Here is an 18,343-nt window from a genome sequence, read left to right as displayed (position 1 = left end):
TTTTTGCTGGGTGTGTTCATTGACTCCCTTTCTGACTCCTACAGCACTTACAAATTATATGTGTATATAGATATACACACACACATAATTTGGTATTATTTTACCCTGTAAATATTGTTTACTACATAAGTTCGATGCATAATGAAGCAGAAGAACAATACTCACAATGAAGGTGTGACTCTACACGTATTCCATTTGCTCTTGTAGGGTGTGGTAAGCTCCAGAAAAACATATGGAAAGATAGTTGCTGCCACAAGACTCTTAGAGCTTAGCTCTACAATCAAGCCACACATGCTGCAATTTGATAGTCTCTCCTGACAACGTTAACTGGTTGCCTTTATGTCATACAAGAACTTTGGGCACACCATAGTGAAAATTAATCTGAGTAACTATTTCTAGCCCTCTGAGACAGCTTGCTACTAATTACAAAGCTTACATTTATTACAGGTGCATGGGGTCACTGTCGATATTTCAGTTCATAATGGCCTTTCTTCAAGTACACACCAGAGCACAGCACGTCTCTGTTGTTTCGCACCATGTAGACTTTAAACCACCAGTGGAGCCAGCCATCAGCCTCCAGCGACAACTTTGCAAGCTGCAATCAAAGTTCCTGCTGTATCTTAACAGTTGCTACAGAGAAAAGCACCAGGAGTGAGTACACAGTTGTTTTTCAACAAGTGACTTCAAGAAGTTAAAAACTGCACCACACGACCTGCTACCTGGACGCAGTTTGAGGCGACTATGTGGGAGTAACCTGAGGTCTATGCCTTTCCCTCAACCCTGCAAAGCAGAGCTGAGTTACACTGACAAGACAGTGCAAGCTCCCTCTGCCCCACTTTTCCTACAGACTATAATCTCCAGAAGCTGTCAGTCCTGAAATTTGTGTAAACATTCATTTCACGGAAAGATAGCAATTCTAGCTTAGAGTGGTTCATCTCTCCAGGTTACATACTAGTTAAAAAAAAAGGAAAAAGCAAGCTCTCAGATACTAGCATATAGTAGTCGTAAATATTGATTTCTGAATCATGACTAGCTTGGAAAATATGAATAAAGATTAAAGTAGTGAAAACAGTGACGGAAAACTTTATGACTGAACATGCTGAATTTGATTAGTTATGATTAATGGGGGTCACATTTTGTCCCTTGTAAATAGTTGAGTAATTGCTGTAAATCCAAGAAAATATTCACAAAAAGTGAAAGGTTTTACCACGAACATCAACTCACAAAGGAAATATGTAATGCTTTATTAGAGAGCTGTTCAAAACCTAAATTCTTTACAGCTTGAGATACAACATTTCCCCTTCAGTTTCTGGCATCATCATCCACTTCTTCACCCAAACATGATCACAAAACATCCCTGTGGCAAATACAACTCCAACTTAGTGAAAATTATTATTAAAAAAACATGAACACATCATTGGCAACTCTGAATTTTTACATTTAAAAAATTAATCACTATGTTCATGGATCTAATAACATCATTAATGTATCAGCTAATAATAGCTGGGGCCAAAATGAGGATGTGTCATCTTGGAAATGGCAGTGTTTGGACAGTGATACACATGTCTGCACTGAGTTTCTTTTGGTTACAGAAAGCAGGAGACAACTTAGGTTTCTCTATCACAAAAGGCAGTCTCCATGATGTCACACTCAAAATATGATCAAACAGTCTGCAGCAGGGAGAAATTAAAGCTCTCATTCGACATGTCCCTAGAACTTGGAGACCACTTCTCTTCCCCTGCCACCCACCCAGCTGTCCACCAGCCTGCTGGCCCTCAGTCAGGAAAACCCCTCACACAGCTTGTCATAGATCAAGTACCCATGGCAACGACACTTGCTTAGGCTGAAAGAGCATTTCCCTTTTCAAAGCAGAAAAGCTTCTGATTTTAATCTCCTGCCACCTTACCTAAAGAGTCTTCACAGACTTTTCAGGTAGACTTTACGCCTAAAGTGTTTTAGCTCCATCTCAGGAACTGGCTGCTTATCCAGAGCCTCAGTGGTGATTTAACACCCTCCCAGAAGTCTGCACTTGAATTCTTCCAACTTAAAATGTAACATGACTGCTGCTAAAAACTGAAGATGCAGCAAGGTGTATTTATCAAAGTCATTTCCGTATTTGATGAATACTGCCAAGCTGTGCAAGCTACATTATCGAACTGTATCTGCCTTGAGTTAAAAATATCAACCAGAAAATGCCAGACACAGGGTATAAAAATGTTCCTTCTTGCTGCATATTTACTCAATCAACTCTGCAGACAGGAGCATAAATGACCCACAGGGAATATCTTTCAGCTGTCAAGCAAAACTCAGTTTGGTTTACTGAAGCGCCAAAGGTTTTTATGTTCTGAAAGCCCTTTTGTCTGTGGAGACTCTTCTAATGAAAATCTGAAAACATTTGCATTGCTTTTAAATATCTTCACCAGTTTCGTGTTTTATGCTTCCAGTACGGATAATGACATAAGTTTTCAAAGTAAATAAAAAAAATTTCCAATGTTAGCAGTGAAAATACATTTTCATTCCAAGTGACATTGTATCTTGTTCCTCTCAAAGAAGGTCCAGTTTTATCCCTTGATTTGTTTTCTTCAGCTGCCTTGAAAAAGACTTGCCAAAATTTTACCAAAAATGTTCCTTTTCATATTGAAATCCAAGACAATTCCCCTTTTTTTCTAGTTCTTTGAAACATTTTTAAAAAAAGGACACTTTCCTTCTCAGTATCCTTTGACAGTGCAGAGATCCTTTGTGCAGAGATCCCTTGAATACATCTTTCCTTCAAGCCTGCTGTTGCTGCTGCTTGCACCAGCCAGGACAGGCCAGCAGAAAACTAACTTAATGTCCCCCTGACATTGCAACACTGTCAGCCCAGAGTCTGGGTTATTTGGAAGGCATTGCCCAAGGCTAATGCCTGGCAATCTGGGCATGAGTCTCTCTTGTATGGGCAAACAAATTACTATTATTCCCTGGTGGTGTTGCAGTATTAGCTGAACTGAGAAGCTAATGAAATTAGTTTTAGTAATGAAAGAGATCCACGTTATCATCTTAATCCACAGCCTAAGTCATTGTCACTGTGTCCTCTCAGGATGCTTCTGCACCAGAAGAGAATTGTCAAAGATATGAAGAATCAGCTAGAAGTAGACAACTATTTTTTCATGCACAGATATCTGTTTCTGATGTCCAAGACTCCATGCTAATGTCTGTCAGGTGAAAAGACAGGAATTTTCACCAAATACCCAGGTTGCAGGGGAAAAGTCTATAGTCAGTAACCGTTTTGGTACCATGATTTAAAAGGGTTGTGAAGGTTCAAAATCAGACTGTTGAAAAGGAGCTGGGCAAGACTTGCATAGTAGCATCCTCTAAAAAGTCATGCACAAGGCCCAAAAGATAGGAAATCCAGAGTGCCAGGGCATGAAAGACATGACGGTGCAGACAACAGGAAGTTAGCTACACTGGGAACCAGGGAGCTGTTCAGAACAGGAGAAACCTGTCCAAGAGGGACGGGCTGCTTGTTCATCATAAAACCCAGCACATTGCTATGAAAAACTAAAACAGCATCAAACCTAGAAGCTTTGATGAGGACAAGTAAACATGGTAGAAACACTCAATTTGGACTGAGGCAACTTATGAGCTCATCATAAGGAAAGTGCAACACACTCCTGAAAGAGCCAGGAGGAGAGTAAGCAGCACATCATCTGTGAGTTAGGAAGGATAAATTAGGCTGCCTACCATAGCAGCTGAATTGAAGAGACAATAATAAGCAACGGTGTAAGAGCAATACTTGGGAGTTCTTCTATATTAATACTTCAGGTCTGAAAAGTCGGAGAGAGACCTAAAAATGCTTGGCATCAAATGGACAACCCTGACGTAACAGGCTTCTTGGCATGTGAGGAAAGGAGGATGTGGTATTACCTACTTGATAGGAATGATGGAATAGGACACACACGCCAGGGAGAGGCACTGTATGTGAAGGATATTATACAGTGGCACACCATAAAAATATTATGGGGGGAAAAAGAAGCACAATCCTTGTGAGTAAAAACCATGGACATTAATAATAGCATAGCTGTGCCACCAACCTCTGAGTAGGGCAATGCCAGAATCACTGACTCAGGAAAAATTTCATGAAATAATATAAGCTGAAAATTTAGGTCAGATACAAATTCAAAGAGACTACAGTTAACCTCACCTGACTGAGTTAAAGCTGCACTGAGACACAGAAATCTAATTTTGTTGACACACAAACACCTGCTACTTAAAAACCATATTGGAGTTGGTCTCAGCTGGTGCACAGGACAACAGCTTATTAATGGGGCAGGTGTTCTAAATTAGTGATCATCATACACTACAGTTTAAAATTAGAAAAAGAAAGAAGGCTAAATACATCTGGTTTATGACTATTGAATCTCAAGAAAAAAGTCTGTTAAAAATTAACGATTATAAAAATGCAAAACCCAGTGCCCCCTCTCTCCTCCAGAGAACTCTAAAAAGGTTAGTTCAAAAGTCAAGAAGTCTACATAAAGCCTGCAGAATGAAATAGACTATATTAGAAGTTCAGGTAATATGTGTGACACAGAGTAAGAAAACAAAGCAGTCCAACCCCCATCTGCATGGATGGCTCAATAGGAAAGCAAAGGAATCTTTCAAAGGCAGAAGACTGGCATTAAAAAAAACCAACCCAAACCAACCAACCAAAACCCCAGCAAAACCACCAGAAAGCTTTCTGAAGTGAGGACAGAAAAATCCCATAAAATAAAGTAGCTCAAATGTAAACAGGAAATAAGGAAGGCTAAAAAAAGCATCTGAAGAGTGACTTGCAAAGGATGCTCAAACTGATAGTAAAATATTCTTTGAACACATCAAAAGCAGGAAACTACCTTGTGATTAGTGGGACCAGTTGATGACAAAGGCATAAAAAGGATAGTGCCACTGTAGACTCTCAGTGAACTATTTGTACCTTTACTGCTAAGGCTGTTCAGGAGATTCTCATGCTTGACATACTTGTTGTAGCACATACGTAAAAGTTTTCTTTTAATTTTGTAATGAAGTTACAGGAGATTTAGAGAAGACCAATTCAAATCATCCAGGGGACAGAGAAGGTATCTCATCTATGTAATATCTCATACAGCATATAGTCTAGGACCCTTCTGTTGAAAGAGGAAAGCTAAAAAGGAGGAATGATCACAGTATCAGAAAAAGGGGATAGCTGAATACATGCAGGATCAAACAGAATAAAATACTGCAATTCTAGAAAAAGTAATAGAGGACACTATGAAACTAATAGTAGACTGATTTAAATAAAGTGAAAGTACTTTCCACAGTGAGCAGTGAACCTCTGGAACTTGCTGCCACAGAAGGCTGTTCATATCAGTAGACATTCTCACTTGCAAAACTGTTGATACTGAGGTAAGTTAACGGGAAACATGTCCATGAACACTAAAAAGACTATGCAGGTATGCGGCCCCTAATATCTGTAATACACCAGCTGTGATGCTGACAGAAGCTGAGAACAGACCATGGAAGTGGCCAAGATTGCATGTTATCCCTAAATAGTCTCTCCTACTGCCTCTGCTGGAGACAGAAGCAGGCTAGACTGATCATTGGTTTAATGCAGTCAGGCATTTCTTTTTTATGAACTTTTGTCCAGCTTCTGCATCTCAGCTTGCGTTGTGTTGCCTTTTTAATTTTTCAGCTAACAGTCCATCTCATAACAGGCTGTGTCATTCTTATCCTTTCTAATACATTGCCATGGCTCCTACCATCGGTACAGGTGTTCTTCTGTGGCTGATATATGAGAGAAGTATGAATGATTCATGAGTGAATATCCAAACCCAAAAGTGATATATACCATTCCACAACAACAGTTATAGAGGTAAGAAACCCTTGGTGTGCTGCAGATTTAATTCTCAACATCAAATACTTCTATTTTAAATAATGAGGCCAGAAACTTAATTGGGAAACATGTTCAGAAAATTGTATTAGCATTGATTAACCAGGGTATTGCAGAAGTTAGTAACCTAGTGAGACTGATTCTAAGAGTAACAAGAAAAAATGTAAAGGAAAAGGTGGGAAACACTGGATCACTGTTAAAAAGGAAATGTACTCTTCTGCGGAGTAATTTCTGCAGCTTCTAATCTACAGTGTTGCAAAGTGTGCAACAGCAGTCAAAATTACCAAAAGGATAAATAACTGTATCCCAGAAGAATTCTACATTACAGCACATTAACAGAAGTCACTTGAATATGGTCATTAGTAAAAGAAATAATGCAATGAGCAGCAGCACCCCCACTGTCCTTCACTAACAATCAGAGGAAACAAACAGATTCCTCGGTGCACATGCACCACACTCCCATCTGGAATATCCTGTATTTCCTTTCTCCTCAGAGTCTGATGAAAGGTGATAACAGATACTACAAATCATCAGCACAAGCTCACTTATTGGCTCAGTGGAAATTCTGAGCAAAAAGATGTTGACGACAGTATCCCAACCATCTCTTTTTCTGATTTGTTGGTGCAGTACAACACACAATCATCAGAGAGAGAGTTTTACAACCATTGAAATAGTGTTTTCTATTTATAACTACTGGAATGTGAATTTATGGTCTGCGAAAGGCTTTAGAGTTCTGACTGACAGACTGGGAGTCTTATTTCATAAACACTACATGATTTAATAAGCAAGAAATTAGGAAGCTGATTCTAGGAAATGAACCTACAGAAAGTATTTTTCAATCTGAAGACAACCATGATAATAAGTCTGAGGTTTATCCTCTTCATGTTGTTATGCACAGATGCACATGTGTTGCTGTACAGAAACACAGCAAGTTGCAGCATTTATACAAACTCCTAGAAGGGAAAAAAAAGTTGGAACAGCATGCAGGGAGATAGCTGAATCAGAAACCCACCATAAGAAATAAATGACTTTTCAAAGGAAGCATAATACATGCTTTTACTAAGGACCATTTATTAGAGACTAACACATCGTTTATTTTGAGTGCAGCTTTGGAAAAAAAAAAGTTTGCAAGGGCCACTATGGTTAAATCTGAAGATTAAATTACCAGTTTGGAATTTTCAAAACATTCTGTGCTAGTTTAACCTTGCTCCCCTTAAAGTCAAGAACAGATTTTTCCAATGATTTTAATAGGAAAGGAACTGAAGGAGGCAGAGCTATTCCAAAAGTTCTGCCATGGAGGTACTCCAGCTTTCCTCTTTATAGAAGTATTAGTTACATTTTTATGTGGATATCTAAACAATCTCGGCTGTGAGAGCTGGCTGAGGAGAAAGTTCTTATTAGCCCAATGGGTCTGGGAGTTCAATCAAATTTCTAAACTTTGAACTTCTAAATATTTTCTTCATTTAAGTATTAACTTCATATAAGAATTTAGTCATGGGTCACAACTTTCTAAATACAAAAACTGTTGACAGAATTACATTGCTCAATTTCATAAGCTCTCAACAAATGTTACAACAGTGTCAAGGTTTATACTTGTGCAGGTATTCTAAGAGCCTTAAAAACATTAATACTTTTAGCCTAAAGCATCTCTAAAGTGAGCTATACCCATGATTGCCTCCCACTTTTTAATATAGATGAGGGAGACAAAAATATAGAGGCTGTAGCAAAGAAACTATATAACCAGTATAGTCACACCACATGAAAATTTGTGGCTTCAAGCCATTCTCCTGGAGAGAAAAGGACAAGTAAGGGAATTGCTCATGAGGAAAATATTGACCAGCACAGTTCACTGCTAAAAGATACCTTCCTGTCTGAAAACCCTGGGGTTCCAGGAGATTGGAAGCTGCACAGTACGTCAGCCAAGTAATCACTATTGAGTGAGGAAAGGAAAGCAATCAGTCCTTGGAGGCAGGAAGGGTCTGAAACAAGATGGACAGTCAAAAGAGAAAAAAAAAAAAAAGAGGTGAGCATGAAATAAATGGAGTCCGGTCCCATTTTACCCAGGCAGTGTGAGGTTCACCTAATTCCAGCTGTCTAACATAAGAGTCCCACCTGAGTATCCTTTCTTTAGCATAAATGGAGAGATCAAGGCACTGCCAATGTGCCCCTAGTTCATCCCTCAATTTCAGAACATGTTCCAGGACAACAAACTGCAGGCAGCTGAAGCTGATGACATGAAACCCACTTTGGGAGTGTGACTTAACAATTATTTTAAGATGGGACAAATTTTCCATGAATGAAAGACCTCCAGCTAGCTCTACCCAGGTCTGCATGTTGTCCCAGACAGCAGAAAGCTGTAAAATCTGCCACTGCATTGCACTGGCATGCAGTGCTGTCTTCTTGTGTAATTTCTGGTTTGATCCCATCTTCACAGAACCTAATGTAATGGACACCTCACCAGTGTCCTAGTATGATTTGGGCTCACATACACCACAGCAATTGATAAAATAATGCTACGTTTTATAAAGTGAATACAAATACAGGGTTTGAAATTACTAAAGGAAATTGAAAAGCTGCTTATTACAGTTAGATTAAGCTACTTAAGTGAATGGCTGAAAAAGTTTACTTCTTAGTATCACTAGATGTAACTTATCCTTGAATTTATATAGACAAACTCTACTTCATACCTTCCAATTTCTTCTTGTATACGTCCTTACATATGAATGTCCATCACTATTCATAATCAATTGGACATAATGTAGCTTGCTCATCTTTAACTTTAGTTGCATTACATTTCTGTAACTATAACAACACAACTTTAAAAGTGTTATATTTGTTTTCTCAGAGGTTATGCTATGATTTGTAAGGGAAAACCAAACTTGAACATTTTCCAAAATAACAAACAAAAATTACATCTTTCAGCAGTGGGAATAGATCTTACATTTACTCTTTAGGCACAGCTTCCTTTTAATATTATGGCCTTGGAAGGGCTTGTTTTCTCATCAGCAATTTAGAAATGTCATCTAGAAGTTTCAGAAATACAACAATTAAAGGTACTGTATCCCACACCTCAGAAAGAAATCTGTTTTAAAAATCATCCCAGACCTACATTTCTCCCTCTGGGCACACTACACACCAGGCTAACATCTGCACATCTGTTCTTCATACCTGTGTCTCTCAAATGAAGAAATACAGAAAGTAATCTACTGTCTAAATCAACAAGATTTACACTTTGTGGTTCCCATTAACTTAACACAGACTCTTGAAAATGAAACCCTATCATTAATCATGTGCAATTACCTTTCTGTATGTAAAATTACAATTAAGAACCGCCTAAATGCAAAAATCTGAAAATTTATTGAGATTGTGGTTTGTGCAAGCCTGGTCTGAAAAATGTGCATGAAAGTGATATTCAGAATGGTTGCTACTGTTCAATGGTAGCACCATTTTCTTTCCAGACAGTTCAAGCAACCTCTTCTGCTGCCCAATCTGTCTCTGAACTTCTCTCTGTCCTAAGAAGTTCCCTTATCTTCTGTCTTCTTGATCCTCTAGATGCCCAGCCCTCCTTCTAACTTACTATCTTGACAATACATGTCTGCTCCTTTGCTATGCCTGGCTAAATGCACATTTCACTGTTAACACTAGTTTGTGGGGTTCCCCCTCCCCAATGATACGCTATCTCTAACAAGGTCACAAAAGCTTCTGCAAAAACAGCCTAATGATATTCAATAAGAGATGAGATTTCCCACAAGCATAATTGACAGGGTCAATATGCAATATACATGTTCTTCCAGCTGCTGCTAGATGTGATCATCACTAAGATATGAAAAAAAGAAGTAGAGAGAGAAAAATTCTAGAAAACAACCCAGAATAAATAATATTTCATAAAGGATCTAAATGCATAGCAAGCACTGGAGTTTTCCCAGGAGAACCTACTCACATTTAGTAGTGGGAAAGAAGAAAAGTCCTTTGTCTAAGACAATACCAAAAAATATTATATCAATCCAAAATATTTCACAAAATCAAACATCTCCTTCAAACTCCTTACACATCCTAAGGCATCCAAGTACTGTTTGCATATCCCTGCACAGTTCTGCTTGCAAACCAAATGTTTTGTACCTACTGACACTAGTACATGGACAGTGTAAGTAATGCAAGCTACTGGGGTCTCCCCTAAAATTAACAAGTAACAATAAGAAAAGGAACTATTAAGGCATATTATGATAATTTGGTTAAGAGTCAAAGGACAGAAAGAGCAGCCATCACAATCTGTATATGAATTATTCACATAGTATCTCTGGAAAATGGTACTGAGATATTTCGGTTTGAAGACCTTATGATTTCAAAGCACACGCTTCAGTATTTTTCTGAATTGAATTCTAGGCAAGACAAACGATAATGTTTACCCATCATCAGGAACAGAAATTTTTTTGGCATCTCTCACATTCCAGTTCCCCAGTCTTTGCAGTTACAACATATAACCACATCAACTCTGTTGCAAAAGACTAAAAAGTAAAGGAACAGACACATCTTAATTCAAACTAGAGTTCTTACTCCTGAAAAATACATGAAACACACCCAGAACTAATACTGCCTTTCTCACTGCTGCTAACTGGGACCTTCTCCAGTGGCTGTAAATGCACAGGAATTCAAGCTCACCATTTAACTCTGCTTTCACAGCTCAATTCCTATAATTTCCTGGGACTGTCCACCATAAAGTAAAGTATTTCTGTTTGATGTTGTCTAGTTTTAGAAGTGCCCGTATAAAATGAAACATTTAAGATTTTTTTCCCCCAGAACTTTTAACAACAAAGTTGCTATCACTTGCTCACACAGATTAAAGTACACTACCGGGTTTCATTTTTGGCATGGCATTCTTTCCACAGACAGATAAAATGAGATGGTTTTATTGCTCTGCACATGCTTGGTATACTCCTAGCAGCCAGAGGCACAGGAGGAGACAAGTCCTCCAGACACCATTACACACTTTCTAGAACAGCATGAATACTGCTACGCTTCCCTTCAGTTTGAATATTGGTCTGAACCACCTATTGCCTGCACACAGATGAACAGTGGAACAACACAAAATGTCAAAGTGACAGCTAGCAAGAGGAAGTGTCCTCTCCAGTCAAGCCAAATATATAAATTTACCAGTCAACACTACACTAAAAAAAAAGAAAAAAAACTCACTTGAACTTTGACTTCCTTTCAACACACTTAATTATGCTGTTTACTATATTTTAGCATCTTACGAGTTTTGAATACAATAACTGTGCTAAGCTACTGTTACAGTACTCTGTGTTTAACCCTATGACACCCCTGGCCCAGTGCACGTGAGTGCTGCCAACAGAACACACGCTCAGGGAACTTCAATCTCAGCAGCAAACATGCCTGAATGTTTCCTCTATCAGTACTGCAAATGCTTGCAATAAATTACTTACAAAATATAGGCCTGATTCACCACTGCATTACACCATTTGTACACAGCTGACTTCAACAGAATTACACTAGTGTAAAAGAGAAGCAGGGGAGGGGTGAAGCAAGCCCTGTGTGCAGATAATTAACCATCTTTTTCATTGAACCATAATATACTTTCTCCATAAACTGGCAACAGAACCAATCAGTGTACACATTTCATTTCAAATACAAAGTAATTTTAGGAGCTAGCATTATTGTACTGTTTGAAATATTCTCTGTTCTCATCAAATGATTCCCCCTGTAATTGATGTCATAAAGAATATCTGTGTTAAGCTGTCTTCATTTCCACAGTTTTCAATCCTTATGATGATCAATTATTTATATACAGACTAGATGAAAGGCAAGATTGTAATGACTCCAAGAGATTTAAGAGTGATATAATAAATCTTGAAAGCAGAACTCAAGGGGGTGATGGGAACAAAAGCCAGTACTGGACGATATTTTGCTATTTTTAGAAGTTTCCCTTCATCCCCTTCCCTCAAAGACTACCAAAGCATCACCTCCTCCTGCAGTCCATCTCCTTTTGTGCTAGCAATAAACATTCCTTTTCCCCCATGAGATCCCTGCCACCCTTATCCCTTTCAGCTTCTTCCTAAGGACAGCAACAAACACGCACTTTTCCTTTTTATCAGCCCAATCAGTTTGGTTGCCAGGATGGCCTCACTGAATGCCAGGGGAAATTCCTTGAGCTAATTTTTCAAGAAGTCCTTCTTGTACAAAGTACATTAGCACACCTTTATCCCACTAATGATAACTCAGGGCTTTGAAGTTTACATTTGTATCTAAACTTTCCAAAACCATCTGGTTGGCTTTGGTTCCTAGCCACAATAAATAAGCCTTGTCACCAGTCAATATCCATGTCACACGTAAATTAAAAAGGACATATACTTCTACATATGACTCTCATCAGATATGAAAAAGAAATCTGGCAAAAAAATACCAATGACTTAAATAAATCAAAGATTTGTACCATGCTTCCATCTGCCTCCTTTTTTCTCACAGTTCTCTAAAAAGATTCAACAGCTAAGGGTCACCAGTCTATTTTCTATGATCCAGTGAACCATGGACATGTCTGTGCATGTGGGTTCGGGCCTGCTTCCAAGTGTAGCTTCCAGCCACATTTAGGGACATATATCCCTAGTAATTGTTCAAACAAACCAACCCACAGCAAAGGATATCCTTTGGATTTCATAATAAAGACACTGCCGTAGTCCTACGAGTCTTCATGCTTGCAGTAATTATTCGTAGTAACTTAGATTCCTGCATTAGGTATTAAAATAGACAATATATTTATAAGCATATATTGTAACTCAGACCAATGATTTGGGCAACCAATTTTGGAGAACTGTAAAGAACATAATTTTCAAATTTGCCCTTCATTGCATGAACCCCAGACTCAGTTGAATGGTGTCAGCTGGGACAACAAAAACAAAGGATCAGTAATTCTTCAGAGTTAAGGCCAAAATCTGCGGGTAAATATAGGGCAAATTCCAAAGCCTTTAAGTAATACAAAGATTCTCACTAGCAATTTGTTTCAACAAGCACTTCAGAATTTTATTACTTACATTAAAAAGATGTACAGTAGTTACACTTGCAACATCTTACATTTTCAGAGTGTATTAAAGAAAGTGTTTCCCATAGTGGTAGACCAATGATGTGACTAAAAAATTACAGGTTCTAAGATCAAGTTTTGTAGGGAAAAAATGTCAGTTTTCCTCAATTAAGATTCACAAAATATGGTCCTAATTGATTTGTGTAACAGTAAATGTAACTATGGCTACAATTAGTGCCAAAGTCTTTTGCCAATTTATTTCTTTCTCTCCTATGGGATTTCTCCTTTTCATAATACACTTGCAAAAAACGATAATTCTTCAAAATGCCTGCATGGAGTTAATTCTAAACGATAAAGCAATCCAGTCCAGAAAGCAGCTAAGACTGAGCTCATGTCAACAGGTAGAATTTACAGTCCCACAAAAAGAAATATTTAACAGTCAACTATTTAGCTGCAATAAATTAGACTTTCACTGTGTTCTTCTTATCACCACAATCTATAGATGAAAAGCAGTATATAGTAGCTAATTTTTAATTTTATTTATTACCACAGGCATGATTTTCTAGTAGTATTCTGTTTCTTAATGTGAAACTAGGGATCAAAACTTTATGATGACCTGAAGCTGATTTCTTAACAGTTTTGATTTCCTGCTCTTCATAGTCACCATAAATCATGTTTTCCTCCTCAAAACTTCAGATGTTTCTAACTTCTTATCTATCAGCCTCTAAAGTGCTTCCAGACTCCCACAAATGTTTTAGCAGGCTCTACAGGCTTGCCTGCCACTCTGCTAAATGTCGGGCCATATATCTCTTTTGGGGGAGTTCCCCATTGAAGAAGCCAAACCATGGGAAAAACACATAAGTAGGGAGGACCCAGCGGCCCTCCAGTCTTGGTTGTATTTGAAATCTGAACCCATGCTGTCATCCTAACTTGTATAGCAAACAAACTGATTGGAGGAGCCTGTGCTTAGACTCACCAGGCTAAAGTAAGACAGACTTCAGCAATAATCTATGTCTGCAATCCCAGGGTCAGGCAAGGCTATGGAACACATCCTCCAGCAACTATTCTATGATGTTTTGAAATGACTCCGTATGACTGATCTCAACAGGGACACGTGAAACCCAGATCATGGACCACGTCGTGCCTTATCCAAAATGTTGACAGCAATCATCACGTAGGCATTGGTAAGTTTCCAGCCTTCAAACTGGTTGTCTTAAAAAAAGATGGTGGGAACTAATGAAGGAGAACACAGACACTGGAGTGCAGGGTGACAAGGAAGGAAAAGGAATTTGCAAAAACATGCTTCACCACAGCTTAAGCATTTGAGAACTAGAATCATAATGAAATATTTTGGATTTGCCCTATCTTTGCTCTTTACAAATCCCAGCCACCAGAACAGGTCAAAAGAACAGACACTGTTCTGTTCTATCTGACTTGAACACGTTGTCGAATCCCTTTCAAGTGTTCTCAAGGAACAACCCCAGGATTTTTTCCCAGCTTCACTATGACTCGTCAGGAATTGTCACACTTCTAGGGAAACCACAGAGCAAAGTCAGAAGGAAAGGACAAGGAACTTGCAATGCATACATAGCTATTAGAGCTGCTTCTGTAATACAAAATGCTAAGGCAATGGAGCTCAGGAAAGCCATTCTTTTACCCAAAAGTAACCTTAAAAAAAAAAAAAAAGCCTCATAATAAAGGATATACTGGTACTGAAAAACAAGCAACCTAACATGAAAGGACAGTATGGTATGGAACAAGAAATCTTGTGTGACACATGGGCTCCTCGTGTGAAAAATGGTTTAAGATGCCATTCATGACTTTGGTCTGCAGTTCTTAAAGAATAAAAAGTAAATATACAAAAGGCTTCTCTCCTTCAATAGCATTATCCTTTCAAGTGTGGCACTATGTTTTATTAATATCTAGCAACCTAAGAGATCAGGTGACACATTTGCGTTGCATGAAACATGAAATGACACAGGACTCACTGTCATGTTTCCTGATGTTGCTTTCATCTTCAATTATGTTGGGTTTTAAGCTGTTAGTTTTGTTTCTTGCTGTTTGCATGGGTTCATGTGAATAGTTTAGTTGTCACATGTGGCAGAGTTTATAGCATTTTATAAATTCTTCTATAAGTAGGTGCTGAGAATATCCTGCTTTATCTCTGCATTTGACTCCTAGATGCAGCATTCACAGATGAAACTCTCTTGTGTGAAGCAGAGCTGAATGTTTACAGATGTGTTTGACAGTACTAGCTTTTCTGCTAAAAACTCTTTCCAAATCTTGTTTCTCTCAGTAAAATGTGGGAGAGGTCATAAAACGGGAATCCAGGTTTGATGGGAAACACAATGCTAAGAAATACCATCATGTTGTAAAACAGGAAAAAAAAAGTGAAAAAAAGTTATATGATGTCATTGGAGACTGTTGTTTACCTCTACAAAATTAGAGGGGGGGAAGCAGCGGTAACCCTATTTATTTAGCTTTTTCCACATCTTGGGCACCCTGTCTCAGTTGGATGCTTCACTAGGTGCAAAAATAACAGACTATTTCCCCTAGGAAAACTGGGTGCTCTTATGGGCTGCCTTTTTTTTTTTTTTTTTTGTTTAATATTTTAAAATGACAATTCTGTTCTACCTTCAGCTGCCAGGGCTTCCTACTCTTGTCTCTGCCACTTTGGCAAATTCAGGCATTGGGAGTCTGCTGGGGAGCACAGGAATGAATAAATGTTTTCGGGATTCTCTTCCCACACACCCTAACGTGGCTCTTTGCTGACGGTATAATGAGTTGCACTGACAGTTGTAAAGTTACCCTTCTGATTCCAATTATTTTTCCAAGCAGATGCTGCTAAGTTGCATTCTATTTGGACACATTCTTATTATTTACTAAATCACATTTCTCAAGGGCAGGACCTGCCTAGTATCAGCAAAGGCCAGACAACTCTACATCTGTTCTCAAGCCCCCCTCCTATTGCTGTTGATTCTCACTGCATGCTGCTCCCTCCTTCCCCCTCTTCTAATTCTTCTGTGCCTCAACATTTTTGTCCACTTTGCCAAGTCCCTCAAACATCTGCTTCCTCCACCCCTGTTCTTGTGCTCAAGAATGTATCTGGCAAAAGCCTGTGACTAGAATGACTTTCCCCTCCAGAAGCCTATTCTTCCCTCTTATGGTCTCTCCCCAGCAGAACACCTCTCCCAGCACAAATAAGTCTCTGGATTGCAACTTCTAGTGATGTCAATTCAGATCTTTGCCTTGCTCTCCTTCCCTCTTCACTGCACAGGGCTGTGGCAATCTCTCAAAAGCAGCTTAGCAGATCATGACTTGGTCTTCTCACTAGTTCACCCTTGCCTTCAGTGACTACCCCCACATGCCTTCCTCATGGTCTCTACTGCAGGTGCACAAGTTTCTCATCTATTTTCCTACAGCCAGCCCATGACCACCTTCTGAACCTCCCCCTCAGGCTCTGGCTGCATTCTTTTTTACTCTTTAAAAACTAAAAAATAGAACAAACTCTTCCTCCTAAAATGTATACACAAAAAACCCCAACCACATAGAAACACAGCAACTGACTTCTTTCATCTCTAAGCTCATTCTGTGATGTCAATACCATTACATACGGGTCTTTTCACACCCCTTACAGCCAAGATCCTCTCTAGTGTGGCTTTCCTCCTCACATTTCAATAAAGATGCTGTCATTAGAGTTTCAAGATGTTGTTTCCTAGATAAATCTCACAGCCACTTGTTCCATTTTCATTCCCTCTATGTACCAATATTTTTAACACTCTCCAGTACATATGTTCAAATAAATATTTACATCCTCACACCTCTAATTTCAGTGACATCATCATATTCCAATTGTCTTATTTCTTCAACTGATCCTTTAGAAAGACTCTCCCATTTTTTCCTCCATTTTCTGTGGGACTTCTTATTTGTACTACATCAAGTTATGCTATTCTTTAACTTATTTTGGCCTCATTTCAGGATTTAAGACTTGTTGTTGACTCCCCATGTTCACAGCAGGAATCTTTATCAACATCACTGAAACCTAATGTATACACAGCCACCAGCTAAAACCCAGCATAACTTCATCATACTCTTCCTCCTTCCTCTATTTGAAGCATTTTCCCCCCGGCCTCTTGGATCTCAATCACAATGAACTACACTACATGATTACTAGTCTCTTTGTGTCACAAATTTAAGAAGATTCTCTTTGCCTTGAGCTCCTTAGTCTTCACATTCAGATCAGGTCTAATTTTCACATCTGAAACTCCCTGTAGCCCTTTGCAGTTTGGCTGAAAATCCTTCTTTCTTCATCAAACTTAGGTAGCTTTGCCTCACTCTAAGGCAAAGCAAATTACAAAGAGCCTTCTTCCAGCTTCAGCTCTGGGGCTTCTCTTTAAGCATCTTTTGAGTTGCTGCTCCTCCCTTACTGCGTTTTTTTTCCCCAAATTTTCTGATTCTACAAATACAGTGCTCATTTGTCTTCTAAGGCCTTAGAAACATCGAGATTAAAACAGACATGAAAAACCAGACCAAAAATTACTCACCACCCTCCTCCTCTCCTAAATTGAGCAGAATTCATGCAACAGGCAGGAAGAGGTAAAATAGCTTGGGAGACCAAGGCAGCTGGTCTCATCAGACAACCGCACCCAGCTGTTTTGTATATGGGACAGGAAGAGGAAATTAGAAGCTAGAGTAGGAGGATAATTCCCTGTTCAGAAGCTTAATGTGAAAAGACTGTTGTATTAAAGGCTGTATTTGTTTGTACTACATAAAGATTTGAACAAATATGAAGTATTGTCACTGTTGCATGGAAAAAAGGGGGAAAGAATTTTTATTTATTTTTCCTGTGGCTTGTGCCTTTTTTTCCTTACTATAATACTTTTGCTTTGAATGTGTATTACCAGGATACTGAAAGTTGAAACTGGTTTTGTCGGATTTACCTTTCCAATTATTTGCCCAATTTTTATGCGTCTTCCTTTAAACAGTCGTTTGCCATAAACCGCAAATTATGAAAATTAATATATTTTCTAATTCCTATGAAGGTTTCAGCCTTGAATTTGTGCCAATTTAAATAGTTCTCCCAATGCAAACTTTACCCACAGGATCACATAGCATGCTTGCTATCCAAATACTTGTATTACATTTCTACAGCCTATCAAACAGCTGGTTTAGACTATTAAAGGTCACTGGAGTAAGCAGGGATTTCTATCTTTCAGTTTGTGAAGCACTTTGGGAAAATACTGTAACTAGATTGAACTTTTAAGCTCGTGTGATATCAGAAGAAGCAACAAGAAGGAAATACCTGTTCTTCCCCGCTCTTACCCTCTGAATAATATCAATGTCTCTATTACAGTGGTAATGTCTTTCCTTCAATACCTAAGTAGATTCACTAGAAGCCTTGCTCATAAGGTAGAGAGGAATACTGAATCTCT

Source organism: Manacus vitellinus, unplaced genomic scaffold (genome assembly GCF_001715985.3).
Source record: "Manacus vitellinus isolate BGI_N305 unplaced genomic scaffold, ASM171598v3 scaffold_20_pilon, whole genome shotgun sequence".
NCBI lineage: Eukaryota > Metazoa > Chordata > Aves > Passeriformes > Pipridae > Manacus > Manacus vitellinus.
This window is presented reverse-complemented; position numbering follows the sequence as displayed.